Source organism: Lethenteron reissneri, chromosome 30 (genome assembly GCF_015708825.2).
Source record: "Lethenteron reissneri isolate LAM-NWPU_2019-01 chromosome 30, ASM1570882v1, whole genome shotgun sequence".
Classification (NCBI taxonomy): domain Eukaryota; kingdom Metazoa; phylum Chordata; class Hyperoartia; order Petromyzontiformes; family Petromyzontidae; genus Lethenteron; species Lethenteron reissneri.
Window position 1 is genome coordinate 525,029 of NC_083808.1, and position 14,391 is coordinate 539,419.

Here is a 14,391-nt window from a genome sequence, read left to right on the forward strand (position 1 = left end):
ACACACACACTGACTTACAAACACACACTGACCTACACACACACACTGATCTACACACACACACTGAACTACACACACACACTGATCTACACACACACACATACTGATCTACACACACACTGATCTGCACAAACACACTGACTTACACACACACTCTGATCTACACACACACACTCTGATCTACACACACACATTGACTTACACACACACTGACCTACACACACACACTGATCTACACACACACACTGACTTACACACACACACTGACTTACACACACACACTGACTTACACACACACACACTGACCTACACACACACACTGACCTACACACACACACTGACTTACACACACACACTGACTTACACACACACACTGACTTACACACACACACACTGATCTACACACACACACTGACCTACACACACACACTGACTTACACACACACACACACTGACTTACACACACACGTATGCACGCGGCTCCCAGGCCAGGGGACCGGACCCGGACCCCTGCAGAGCTTCCTTGGGGGGGGGGGGGGGGGGAGCCGAGCGGGTCCGACCTCCCGGCGCGCCACTCGCGGCGTCCCGCTGACACAGCCCCCACCCTCTCGTGATGGCTTGTGACCCGTGCTCTCGACAAGGACCCCAGCTATGAGTCTGCGCTGTCGATCACGATAGAGGGGTTCGCGTTTGGCAGTTCACCGGCGTTGGTGCAGGCGAGCCTGACTCTGCTGATGAGACACTTAATGTCGAAACAGGCGGCCGTGAGTGTTGAGCCAATGCTGCCGACATTGAACCACTCCCGAGCGGATTCGGGGCGCGTGCGGCGGATGAGAAGTGTAAACCAAACTGCACACGTGTTGTGGACGTGGAGAGGCTGATGTGGGAAGGAGACGCGCTGCTGGTTCATGCTGACTTCACAACGGCGCCGGTGATTGGTTAGTTTTGTGTTTAGTCGATGTTTGTGTCTAGTCGATGTTTGTGTTTAGTCGATGTTTGTGTTTAGGTCTTAGTCGATGCTTGTGTTGTGTCGATGTTTCTGGCTCTGCGTGATGCTCACAGCGCCGCCGTGTGGCCAACCTGCGCCTGCGGAGAGCGGTGGCGCAGCGGTTAGCACACGACGAACCCGGTCACCCGAGTTCGATTCCCGCTCACTGCCATCAGCAGAGATATATAAACCGGTCCTAGGTCTCCCCGAGGTCGACTCAGCCTCAAATGAGTACCTGGAGCGATGTGTACACATTGCCCACAGGGAGACAAAAGCGGCAGAGCGTGGTGCTGGCCACCCACCCCTTCCCGTGCCGTTTCGGCCTTCATCGGCGTTCGCTAACAGCAATTGAACTTCATGAATGGAAGTCAACATCGTAATTGATGTTTGTGTTTTGGCGACTCCGTCCCACCGCGCACATGAACGCCGCGACCCGCCTGGCGCGGATCGTGCCGTTGTCGTGTCGGCCAAGCGCAGCGGCGAGGACGCATGCCGTCGTGACTAAACACAAGCTTGACACTTTGACGAGCGCCTCGTGTGGAGCTCGTCGAGAGGCACAGATCGCCGTGTCGCTCGCCTTCAACAGACACAGAATGACGTCGCAGCGCAGCTTGTGCGAGAGCCGGGGGCTCACGGGACCCCGGGGTCTCGCCATCAGGTGAATTTGCCCCAACAGCCCGTGAAGGCGACACGGGGGATCTTTGTCTTTGACACCTGCAGGACTCAAGTGTGACACACGGTGGCGCTGTGACACAAACACTCGTGGATGGACGCAGCCGAGTCTGAATGTGACGCTGCACAGTGAGTGGGCATATTTATCTCATAGAGGCTCCTCAGTCATAGTGAGTGTGTGGGTCTCTGTGTGAGTCTATGGGTCTCTGTGTGAGTAGTTTGTGGGTCTCTGTGTGAGTCTGTGGGTCTCTGTGTGAGTCTGTGGGTCTCTGTGTGAGTAGTCTGTGGGTCTCTGTGTGAGTCTGTGGGTCTCTGTGTGAATAGTCTGTGGGTCTCTGTGCGAGTCTGTGGGTCTCTGTGTGAGTAGTCTGTGGGTCTCTGTGTGAGTCTGTGGGCCTCTGTGTGAGTAGTCTGTGGGTCTTTGTGTGAGTCTGTGGGTCTCTGTGTAAGTCTGTAGTCTCTGTGTGAGTCTGTGGGTCTCTGTGTGAGTCTGTGGGTCTCTGTGTGAGTATGTGGGTCTCTGTGTGAGTATGTGGGTCTCAGTGTGAGTCATGAGACACAGGCAGTATGGCATTGGAAGAGGAGACTGGGAGGTCTTGGACTTGAACCTGACAGGGAGTCGACAGCAAGGATGGCTGGGGGTGGGAGGGCAGTTCAATGCTGTGGGGGCAGCAGAGGAGAGCGAGCGACTTCCAGTTGGGCAGAGGCCGAGTAGCGCGGCTTGAGCGGGAAGTCGGTGGTGATGCGACGTGTGGTGGTGGTGTGCTGTGTCCTGAGCACACAAGCAGTGACACCGTCTCAAAGTGACGGTGTTCAACTTCGTCGGAGCAAAGTCTCAAATATCGATTAAAAACACGGCGAGATGTCGTGGCTATAATTAGAGTGAGAGGTAGAAAGAGGAACACGCGGATCCGAGAGCACACACGCAGCAGGTTCGAGACACCGCGTTCACTGCGAAGACATTGAGGGTTGGGCGAGAAGGGAGGATGGCCGACGGTCGAGACTAACCACGGAATGGCAGCCAAAGGACGGAACGCGATCATGAGAGGACGCCACCGCGGAGATGGAGCAATACAATGAGCTCATGCGGGACCATGAAGAATGGAGATGGCCTGGGGAGGCCTTCTTCCAGCAGTGGATAGATCATGGATGATGACAATGAACGTACTATTGGAGGGGATGGGAGGCAAGGGAGGGGGTGGTGGTTCGGGTCATTGCTCAGTGCGCGAACGACTGCGCCACTGCTCCTCTGCACAGACCACGCGCGCCTCATCCCCTCCGCTGGCGATGCGAGTTGTGTGTTGAGTGGATGTCGCGACTCGGGAATCGACTCGCATTTGGCTCGTGCATTGAGTCGCGTTGGGATCATGTTTCCACGTTGCTTTCCTCTCGCGTAATTTATGCGACATTAACATAATTTATTTTATAAAAACACATTCATAATATAGGTGTTTTGGGCTAGATCGGGTAAATATCAATGTGTCGTTAAACCGGCCACCAGCCGACACAGCCAATTAGTAAGGTTGGTCACTTAAACAGAACGTGCCAATTGGCACCCACTGTTAGGCTCACAGTGGACGATATTGGTCGCGAAAGCCGACGCGTTAAATATATACACATCATTAACCCATTCTTGTTAACCCATCATTATTAACCCATTCTTATTAACGCATTCTTATTAAACCATTATTATTGACCCATCCTTATTGACCCATCCTTATTGACCCGCTGATGTCCACACTCGCATGTAGCGTGGACACTTTGAGGAACCGCTCACTCGTGGTCGTTGGCGATGACTGCGCAGGCAGATCCCTGACTTGGCGTCGCTTCTGCATTTCGTTTGGCTCAGGTCCAGCGCCAAGAATGACAAACACCATCGACTCCTCTTGGTGCGCAGTGCGGCTGGGGCTGCCACGCAACCCAAACAACGGACCACACAGAAAACCCATAGATATCCAGAGAGATAGGCAGACACACAGAGAGACATCAAAGACAAGCCGAGAGTCGTGTGGCTGTGTCCACACAACCCTCACTATGGCCCGCACAGTCAACTACTGAGGTCTGTGCTCCTCCTTCAGCGTAGGAGGACCGATACGGCACGGACTCTCTCTCTCTGATGAAGCCCTCTCGCTGTGGTCAACAGCGGGACCTCCGCATTGGCGCCTCGATCATGAACCGCGTTGCTGCTGCTGCTGTCGTGCGCACGAGACGAACATCATCGCTACCACAGCGAACATCACTCCCACATTGCAGGGCGGAAACAACCAGCTAAAAAGACACACGGGAACACGACTAGAATATAAATCAGGCTAACAGTGGCGTCGTAACTACATTATCAGTGGCGTAGTGGTTACATTATCAGTGGCGTAGTGGTTACATTATCAGTGATGTAGTAACTACATTATCAGTGGCGTAGTGGTTACATTATCAGTGGCGTAGTGGTTACATTATCAGTGATGTAGTAACTACATTATCAGTGGCGTAGTAACTACATTATCAGTGGCGTAGTGCTTACATTATCAGTGATGTAGTAACTACGTTATAAGTGGCGTAGTAATTCCATTATCAGTGGCGTAGTAGCTATATTATCAGCTCAGAGGGTGCGGCAATCTGTCAGCTGGGGCCCCACTATTGTGATTGTCTCGCACGGTCGCACCGAGGCTATTCGATGTCGCGGCCTCTTCTGGCCTACGTACGTCATGACGCCCACGGTCTCAGATATGTAACACTGTAGGGGCGCTCCGTCTCTACTAAACAAGTGTTTGTTTGGCACTGTTTTTGAAAACGTATCTCATCGCGGTTGTCAAAGGGGCCCCAACTCGTGGCTTTGCCCACCAGGGGGGCCAGGGCACCCCCCCTGGCTGCCCCGCGTCCGCCACGCCGCTCACTCATCTCGACGGCCGCAGCCAGCCAGCCACGCACGGCGCGGTGACACCCAGAGTCGCGAATCTCGGCACCTCCCACAAGGGGGTGCCAGTGGTGGCCCCGTTCTGTCTGTCAAGCTCTTTAACCCCCCCCCCCCACCAACATGAAACACACAATGTATGCCCTCTAGTAAATATCAATAAACCACCAACACTTGTCGGGGGGCGAGGGAAGGGGCCATTGGGGGGCTCGCTTGCCCCCCCCCCGCCCCCCGCCTTGAGAGCACAGCAAGAAGACTTGGTTCCTGCCGTGGGCGCAGGGCCCTGCGCCGGCTGCTCGCAGCGCGCACGGGGACTCGGTGGACCCCTCTCCACACCCCAATCACGCCCACTCGCCTAGCCCCCACAGCCGCCGCCTCCCATCCTCCTCCTCCTCCGCTCGTTCTCTTCCCGTCTACCCTGCGTGTAGCCCCCTGGCACACACTCACACACACACGCGCGCATGCCCTTGCCCCTGCACACACACACGCAGCACGCGCCCTCCCTGCCCCGTCATCCGCAACGTCACGTGTGCGCGTGTTTATGGTGCTCTGCGACTCACTCGCACTCTCTATCAGCCACTCACTCTCCACACGCACTCACTCTCCACACGCACTCACTCACTCGGAGACATCACAACGTGGCTGAACGCTTCTGTTCAGAAAGCGAATCGCGCGCCCACGACATCTCAGCCGGGGGGACAAGATAATTGTTCATCAGAGGAACTTCGCACTGGCTACTGCTGCTGCTGCTGCTGGAGATAACCAACTTATCCTGGACAAGTGACCGGTCAACTGGCTGGCTGGCCACTCGAACAGTCGGCTGGCCGGTGGGACAGCGGCCTGCCTTGATCGGCATCAAGAAAGGGCGGTAAGGTCCGGCGAGTGTGCGCTTGTGACCTTCACGATGGCACTGTACTCTGCATAGGGCATGAGCGCAGCATCGGCTCGTGCGACATCTCGCGCGTGCCGTCCGCCGGCAGTCCGCGACACACGGTGAGGGTCACGGTGATCAATAATAATATAACAATGCGATGTATGTATGCGGGAAAGCCTCGCTAAGTCTCAAGGTTCTTTGTCGGGAGGGTCCTGCCCCATTGAGATGGTTGCCTGACTTATTTATAGCTGCTGTTATTGTTGTTCCCAGTTGTTTGGCGTCGTGAAAGAGGAGACCACGAGAATGCTCACCGCGCTGTCTATCAGGGGTTACGCTCTCATACACACACACTCACTCAGAGGTCCGTACAGACGGGTTCACGAACCCGCTTGCTCGACTGACATCTATCTCACGGACTACCATTTCGCAGGACAGCGGAATGGGGCGTTTCGAAAATTCTCTGCGTGATCCACCAACCCTCGTTTATATGCAGCCGAACGTCAGTGTACATCAAGCAGCGTCAGTCAGCGGGGTTTGTTGACAATCGCAGTGGGGAGCGGTGGTGCAGCGGTGAGCGCGCTGCGCTGCGAACCCGACGACCGAGTCGATTCCTGCTCACGGTCAGCAGCAGTGACGATTATCTGAACCGGTCCTGGGCCTCCCCTAGGTCGACTCAGCCTAGATTGCGACCGGACGTGGTGTTGCCCCCCCCCCCCTCGTGTGCCGTTCCGGCCCTGCATAGGTGCTGCTCGCTGGGATCTTTCAATTTGTCCTTGTGTGTCAGTGAGTTAGAATGGGGTGTCTGTTTGTGTTGTCCACAAATATGTTTTTGCCACGTTCCACACCCGTGCGTGCCGCGGAGTGTGCGTGTGTGCCTTTGTTTGTGTCTTTGGAGACAAAGGCGTCCGGGCGTGGTGCTGGCCACTCACCCCCTCGTGTGCCGTGTCGGACTTCATCGGTGCTCGCTAACAGCACTTGCCCCTCCCGACAGTCTGTTAATGCTACACGGGGGATCTTTGTCTCTGTGTGTGCGTGTGTGAGTGTTTGGAAGTGTTTGTGTGAATACATGGGCACGTGGCAGAGACACACACACACCATAACTCAAACACACACCGGATCTCAGAAGATAAGCCGGAATGTTGGGCCTGGTTAGTACTTGTATTGAGAAACTACATTTGAATAACAGGCGTTGTCGGCTTGGTAACCATGAAATGGTAGTGCGGAAATGTACTTTTGAATCAATCTGTGCAGAGCTTCGAATATGAATCCTCGTACAGAGCGCGGTGAGTGATGTGTGAGCTGCTCTTATCAACCTCCCTCCCCTCCACCGTCACCAAGCCAACCCGCAATGACCATGGTGAGAAGCGTCGTCAAACTACCCCCATGACCGACCCTCCGGTTTCCACCTACACATGAAGTCATCGTCATCATCATAAGCTATGACATATCCACTGCTGGATGAAAACGTCCCCATGCTGTCATCACCCCCTCACAGTCCTGGGATTACACAATCCATATAACTTTTGTCGCATGAGCCGAATTCATTGATCCATCTCTTGGAAGGAGTTTTCCACCCCTTTGGCTACCATTCCATCACCACTCTAGCCCATCGGATATCGTCCAGTCGAGCCATGCCGTGTCCATTGTGATCGAGGTCTCTCATTGGTCCGTCTGCTCTACTCTGGTGCGTCATCCCGAGCGTGCGTCTCTCCGCGCTTCTTTGCGCACTTGAAGCCACTCGTTTATGGAAGTCGTGGCCAAATATCTCCGTGTAGCAGCAGGACCCTCATGCGAACACGACTTCAGACTCAGTGAGGCTCTCCTTGGGGTTTCGTGTCTCTAAGTGCTATGAAGAAGGGCCATTGCCCGACACGTCGCATATTTAATATTTGTATTCACTACGAAGGCCACGGTGTAATTGATGCGTGTGTTGATGGTTTGTTTGTGGCTGTGGCGCGGAGGAGGTTCGCGTGGTTTGGAGGTGCGCGCAGAATGAAAGCAACAGGTGTCTGGGCGACAGGGCTGGGAGATTGAGAGAGATCGGGAGAGGGAGGGAGATGGTTGAGGGAGGGACGTTGGAGAGGGAGGGAGACGGGAGAGGAGGAAAAGACATGGGCGAGGGAGATCGGGCGCACAGCGCGATCCAAATATGCGCACCAACTCCCTTGGAACACCACCCGCTCTCCCTCTCGATGTAAATACACACGCTTACATAACGCGCCTCGCTGGCCTACACGTGCCACCCTGATACCGCCACCGTCATCGATTCCTTCATTCTGACAGGCAGATTTAGGGGAGCCGCAACATTCTCGATCTTGTGTCTCTCTTGTGTCTGCGTGTGTCTCTCTTGTGTCTGCGTGTGTCTCTCTTGTGTCTCTCTTGTGTCTGCGTGTGTCTCTCCATCTCTCTGTGTCGGGCTCTCCCGCATCTAGGTGTATCTCGTCTCTATATTATCGGTCTTGTATCTAAGTGTACCTCCACGTCTTTGTGTCTGGTCTCTGTGTATTTCTGTCAGGCAAAGATCCTCCGTATAGCCTTAACAGACTGTTGGGACAAGTGCTGTTAGCGAGCACCTATGAAGGCCTTTGTCTTCCCAGTGGCGATGTTTACACATGCACCAGGTACTCATTTGAGGCTGAGTCGAACGAGGGGAGGTCCAGGATCGGTTCATATAATTGTCACCGGTGTTGGCCGTGAGCGGGAATCGAACTCGGGTTACCGGTTGCGTAGTGCAGCGCGCTAACCGCTACACCACCGCTGGATAGACAGACACACATCCACACACTTGACAAATGCGTCTACAAACATGTCTATCTCTCACTGACGCAGTTTGCATCTACACAGTGAATATCGCACGCAGTCAAACATGTAAATGAACACGCAAGTCAAGTCGAGGAGGTACCCTCCGCCGGGTCGCGCGCTCTCGCCGTAGCAGCGCGCGTGGGGTGCGCGCGCCTTCATTCGCGATTCAGAATCAGCTGAGACTGGCGCCGCGTTTCCCATCGAGGCTGGGAGAGCGTTCCACCATTGACCTGAGTTGCCCACGGCTAACATCAGTGGCGAACGACATCGGAACTGGTCCTGGCCTCATCCACGCTTCAACAACTTGCGCTGACCAGCGCGGTGAAGTACGGTCAAACAATCCCCCCCGTGACTAAGACGTCGTGTAGACTACTACACAGATTGGTAGTGACAGAGTTTTGTATTTTAAGCTTGTGACACAAGTGGAACTCACTGAATAAGGGCCATTTCCTCAAACGTCCGATTCGCACAGTTGGCTACATACGGTGCGAAAGAATGTCAACATATACCTTAGTACACAGAACAGTCTGTTGTGTACTCATGGTGTAAGTCGGTGGTCATGACTCAGGTAGTCATCATTATTTTGCATACTATATTAATATGCTACGGTAGTCATCACGTCACAAGTTAGTGTCACCAAGATATTGAGATTACTATGGCTCAGCGAGCCAGAAGCTGGCATCATGGGCATTCTTATGATTCAGTGTTCCTACCCGGGGCTCAGAGTATTGTGAGTTTCAGTGTGGCGAGTGAGTGGGTGAGTGAGTGGGTGAGTGAGTGGGTGAGTGAGTGGGTGAGTGAGTGGGTGAGTGAGTGGGTGAGTGAGTGGGTGAGTGAGTGGGTGAGTGAGTGGGTGAGTGAGTGGGTGAGTGAGTGGGTGAGTGAGTGGGTGAGTGGGTGAGTGAGTTAGTAAGTGAATTAATCGTTGAGTGAGTGAATTCATGGGTGAGTGAATTATTGTGACCTGTAGTGTGGTGGTTGGACAACATCGTGGTATGTATCTTATAGACCGAGTGCTCAACCCGGGCGGAGGAATGAAAGATGAGTGAAGTTCTCGGGAACAGTAACTATGGTAGCAGAAGTAGTAGCGATGGCAGATTGATGAGGAGGTGGCGGAGCGCCGATGAGTGAGCGAGTGATTGGAGCGCATCAGTGAGTACTGGATCACCAATCACCCACGTTGCTTGATGGTGAAGTCGATCCGGCAGTGGGGAAAGCTGTCGTGGTGCGATGCTCCGCACACGTAACCTGCAGTGCTCACGTCGCCGGTTCGTTCTCCGGGCGCGGCAGTTGAAAGGGCTGCTGGGTGTAAAGCGAGGGCACTGCCATCCGTTCCCAGGGGGCCAGCGTGCATGAGAGCTCCGATGGACCGTCCCCAGCGGCTCTCCCGCCGGTAGACGCCCTCCCGCTAGCAGGGGGTGAGTGGGGAATTTCAGGGCCGCGCTTTTGTAAGGCTTTGTCTGTTACCAAACATCGACTAACTGTTCGCCTACAAGTTAACGCTTCAGCTGGAGACATTCTAGGAATGGCGTGTCTCTGTGCAGGTCACTTCACCACTCTCTCTCTCTCTCTGCTTGTTACCCCACACTCATCCACTTTGGAATTCCCTCTCCCACCATCAACACCATCAACACCATCAACACCATCACCACCACCATCACCGTCGTCGTCGTCGTCGTCTCTCTCTTCCTCCCGGGCCCGTGTTATTATGATAGCCCTGCTCAATTCAAGAGACGTTTACCGACCGCTCTCTTTTCTTTTACAACCTTGATGGTGCTGTTTGTTACTGGCTGCTTGACGTTTGCGGTCGTTGGGCCTGCGCTCAACAACTGTGTCTTAAACAGTAAATAAGCCATTTGACTCCACAGATCTGCCCCTCCACGTAAAACAATGGGCGTACATCTCATCAGCAGCAGCAGCACGGGTTCAACACAAACTCCGCGCCAGTTTCGACATGAGTTTCTTATCACAAAGCATTAGTGTTACACAACCCGCTCTCGGCTTCACCTGCTCATCCTGAAGACGATTGCTTCTTGATCTCGGACAGTTGACTTTACATCCCCCCATGGTGTCCCTCCCCACTCTCTTCCCTCTCTCCCTGCCTCCCCCTCCCCCCCCGCACCAAGCCAGCAGTGGATACATCTGGCCCGCAGAGCGTGGATGTGGGTCCCACTGGATATCATCGCCTCGTGCACTTAGCAAACTCATAATCGTGAGCATGAGTCACCGTGTGCATAGTTGTACACGCTTCAACCAGAGATAAAGATCCACATTCTAGCCTCCAAAGGCTGTTGGGGCAAGGGCGGTTAGCGAATAGCACCCGTGAAGGGCGGCACGGTACACGAGAGGGTGGGTGGGAAGCACCACGCCCAGCCGCCTTTGTCTCTCTCGTGACGATATTTACACACTAGGTACTCATTTCAGGCTGAGTCAACCTAGGGGAGGCCCAGGACCGGCCAGCAGCACACACATGCACAGACACGCACACACACATGCGTAAATATATATTGTAAAGATACATACACAGATACACTCATTCACAGATACACTCATACACAGATGTACAAAGACACATATCCCCCTATGGCCTTTAATGGACAAGTGGGGCAACTTTTGTTAGCGATCACCTGTGAAGGCCGAGGGTGTAGTGTGACCGTATCTTCTCCTGGCCGCCTTTGTCTCCCCAGTGCTGAACTTTATAAATTGCTTTATAGTTGATCGGATTCCGCCAGTTTCACTACAGATTATGATTCTTCATCGCACCAGGCACTCAGTTACGGCTGAGTCTACCTATAACCGCTCATGTTTGTCTCCCCAAGGCGAGTCTCATTCACGAGAGTGACCTGGAGAGCCACATGACAAATAAACAGATAAGTGCAGCAGTGAAGCAAATGGAAATGGGAGGAAAAGCAACAGCGTCACGAACATGAACCACTGCTGAGTAACACGTCCCCTGTTGCATTATTCGGCTGGGCTGCAATATGTTTCGACTGATCGTACGGACCCGCCATGGTAATGCGGAATTTCAATTTAGACCAGGGTGCACTGAGGTTTTTAAATCTTAAGATCCCCGCGTGTAAAAATGCCCCGGGGTGTAAATAAGAAGGGATTATGATGATGATGTTCATAATCATAACACCACCACTCTCCAGCACCGCATGGACGGGGGCGCGATCTCACCAGAGCCCCAGGGCCCCCCCCCCACATCCCCTCCAGCCCCCACCCCCCTCCCCGTGCATTTCAGGCAGAGAAATAACTCGGCACACGCCCTCGAGTGCTGTTGATGGTTAAATATAGAGCGTGGCGCTTAGATACGCACAGAACGGATTTATGCCCCATGTACACCGTCACACACACACCCACACAGATGCACAAGCAGCCAAACATACACACAAAGGTTCCCCTGAGAGCGTTCGACAAACTTCTTGGGCAAGTGCGTTTAGTGAGCACCTATTGAGTCCGACAAGGCACACGAGGAGGTGGGTGGCTAGCAGCACCGCGCCGTGCCACCTTTGTATCCCCAATGCTGCATTATGTTCTACTCATCCCGAGCAATAAAGCCACGTGGTTGTGTTTATCTTGCAACAGATCTACCGCGGTGTCACGTGGCTTTCTAGAAACCTCGTGACATTGTCTCCCTACATCGTCTCCACGCTCCGTCTCCTCGCTCCGCCTCTCCGCTCTGTCTCCCCGCACTGTCTCCCTGTTCAAACGAGCACAGAGGACCAACGCTGGAATTCCACGTTCCTATGCTGGGGACCAGTCTTACCATTGCACCACCATAGCCGGAGGTTTGACCCCAGAGGAGGGTTGTGATCTATCCACTGCTGGATGAACTCCAGACGTTCTGGGGGGGGCGAGGGGCGGGGGGCGAGACTGGGGGGGGGGGGGGGGGGCTGAAGCCAGAAGTCTTTGGAGTCGGCTGTAGGGTCATGGGTAGATGATGGTGGTGATGATGGTGCTTGTGGTGACAATACTGCTGACGATGATTGTGTATATGCTACCGTGGCTGCTATTACCACGACTGACGATGTTGACATCATCAGGAGATTTAACGCCATGGAAAAATGAAGACAATAATACAAATTGTAATCAAAGTTTTTTTTTGGAGTTGATTAAAATTAACATGCCATTATCTTAGAATCGGAGCTACAAATGGCCTCTGGCCTTCGCACGATGAGCCAAATGAAATCTATGAAATTGCAGCGAAGAAGAGGAAATTTTAATGTGGACCGCACGCCGATGCAAATATTCTCCGGCGAGAGCGAGAATTCCCGGCACCATCGCGTTATCTCCACGCGCGCGCGGGTGCGGACGAGGGCAGAGATAATCACGACACGTGCGCAGCATGCAGCGACAACACGACGGTCCCTCCTCCCCCGCGTAGCCTCGAGCAGCCTGATGGGGGTAAGTGCTGTTAGCGAGCAGCACTTATTAAGACCGGCACGGCACAATCCTGTCTCGGCGATAGGGGGTGGGTGGCCAGCAACACGCCCGGACGCCTTTGTCTCTCCCAGTGTTGATGTTTAACACACACTGCACAAGGCACTCATGTGGAGTCAACCTCGGAGAGGCCCAGTACCGCTTCAGATTTTCGTCACGTTTGCGGTGCAGTGCGCTAACCACCATGCCACCGCTCCTCGCACATCAACCGCAGTTTGCCAATAAGCAGCGGTGACGTCACCACGGCGATTGTGCTAGGCTATGTCCACTTGAAGTGGCGAAGGCTCGCGCCGGCAGGAGGTCACGGCACAGACCCTACTGTGCCAACGTGCTGCATTGAAGCCGCCCAGCACCCCGATCGTTGTTTTGAGCGTTGCTCCTCTACCCTCCGCTGTTTGGAGGGTGGCTGCCCCAAACTGCCCAGGGGGTGTTCTTCACGATTCTCCTCCATAGAGGCCGATCCTGACACCGCTGGTACCAGTCATCAGCAAATCCACTCAGTTCCACGTCCTTCTGTACTGCATCAGTCCATCTCTTCTCTAACACGTGTTGCGGCTATTTGGTTCCCTCTGTTTGGTCAAACAAAAGCTGCTTGGGTATGTGGTGATTTGGTATGCGGGCCACATGACCCAACAAATGCAGCCTCGCCTGCCGGAGGAGCTCACCGATGGATTTGTGTCCAGACTTTTCAAGGAACTGTGAGCTTCTCATACAATAGCATAGCAAATGTTTTAATAGCAATATATTTTGGGGGACATTTTGAGCATATTTTAATATTAGGGGGGGATGTGTTTCCCCCCCCAATATATATTATAATTACGGCCTTGGGTCCACGTGTCGCAAGCATAGATAAGCGGGGCATAACTGTGGCCTCGATGACTGAGAGCTTTGTGCGGAGCAACAAACCAGGTAGGTCGCTTCCACACAGCGTTACGCAGCCAATGAAAAGATAATGCCGCTCGATTGATTCGGAGTGAGAACCCTGCTTCCTAACCGGAGCACACTGCCCAGGTATGGGAACTTCTGCACAGACACACACAGACAGATACACCCAGGCACACAAACACATCGTGACACACATTGAAACATAAACATTGACACACTACGCAGCCAGAGCTTCCCTTGCCACAGCGGAGCGAGGGGGAAGTAGGGGACCGGGGGGAGGGGGAGGTGGGGGACCGGGGGGAGGGGGAGGTGGGGGACCGGGGGGAGCTGGAGGTGGGGGACCGGGGGGAGGGGGAAGTGGGGGATGAGGGGAGGGGTGTGGAGGATGAGGGGAGGGGACGGACGCATCTGCAGCTTGTCTGAGCACGAGTGACAATCACGCGCTCCTGACAGCTTCATTGGCTGAGACCCCAGTTTCCACGTGGCCCATTAACGGAGTAAACAACATCAGTCAACAGCAGCAGCAGCGTGAAGAGGCAGGGTACACAAATCCCTCGCTCCAGCTTCACTGAGTCTCAGGAACACTTTTTAAGAAGGTCCTGCTCTTACATAGTTTGGCGTCGAACGCTATCTTACAGAGTTGGCCCTTGCCTAGACACATCTGGAATTTCACCAGCAATGGTTCAAGCGAGTCTGGCCCTGCTGACGAGACACTGCCTGACGACAATGATGAACCCAGAGTGCACCTGTGTTGAACTGATTCTGCTGCTACATACTCCCAGAACGCCTTGTGGGCGATGGGATGTGGATTTTGTTTGTTTG

General features: G+C 54.0%; 1 protein-coding gene across 3 annotated transcripts in view; it reads left to right on the forward strand.

Moving 5' to 3' along the window:
• Positions 1-5,001: 5,001 nt before the first annotated feature.
• The window catches only part of LOC133349345 (microphthalmia-associated transcription factor-like), a 37,959-nt gene continuing 28,569 nt past the window's right edge, over positions 5,002-14,391 (forward strand). For all 3 annotated transcript variants that reach the window (XM_061562696.1, XM_061562698.1, XM_061562697.1), the window contains exon 1: positions 5,002-5,433. The gene's annotated coding sequence lies outside the window, so the exon portion shown is untranslated. The remainder of the gene's footprint in view (positions 5,434-14,391) is intronic.